Source organism: Rhinopithecus bieti, unplaced genomic scaffold (assembly GCF_001698545.2).
Source record: "Rhinopithecus bieti isolate Rb0 unplaced genomic scaffold, ASM169854v2 scaffold_6776, whole genome shotgun sequence".
Taxonomy (NCBI): Eukaryota; Metazoa; Chordata; class Mammalia; order Primates; family Cercopithecidae; genus Rhinopithecus; species Rhinopithecus bieti.
The window spans coordinates 1,274,377-1,274,769 of record NW_016805299.1 but is presented as its reverse complement, the minus strand read 5'-3'; positions in this window follow the sequence as shown (position 1 = coordinate 1,274,769).

Genomic DNA, 393 nt, shown 5'->3' with positions numbered 1-393 from the left:
TTTGTATTTTTAATAGAGACGGGGTTTCACTGTATTAGCCAGGATGGTCTCGATCTCCTGACCTCATGACTCGCCCGCCTCGGCCTCCCAGAGTGCTGGGATTACAGGCTTGAGCCACCGTGCCCTGCCAATTTTTATATTTTTAGTAGAGATGAGGGTTTCACCATGTCGGTCAGGCTGGTCTCAAACACCTGATCTCAAGTGATCCACCTGCCTCAGCCTCCCAAAGTGCTGGGATTACAGGCATGAGTCATCACGCCCACCCCATTATATATTTCAAAATAGCTAAAAGGACTTGAAACTTTCCCAACACATAGAAATGATAAATACGGCCGGGCGCGGTGGCTCAAGCCTGTAATCCCAGCGCTTTGGGAGGCCGAGACGGGCGGATCA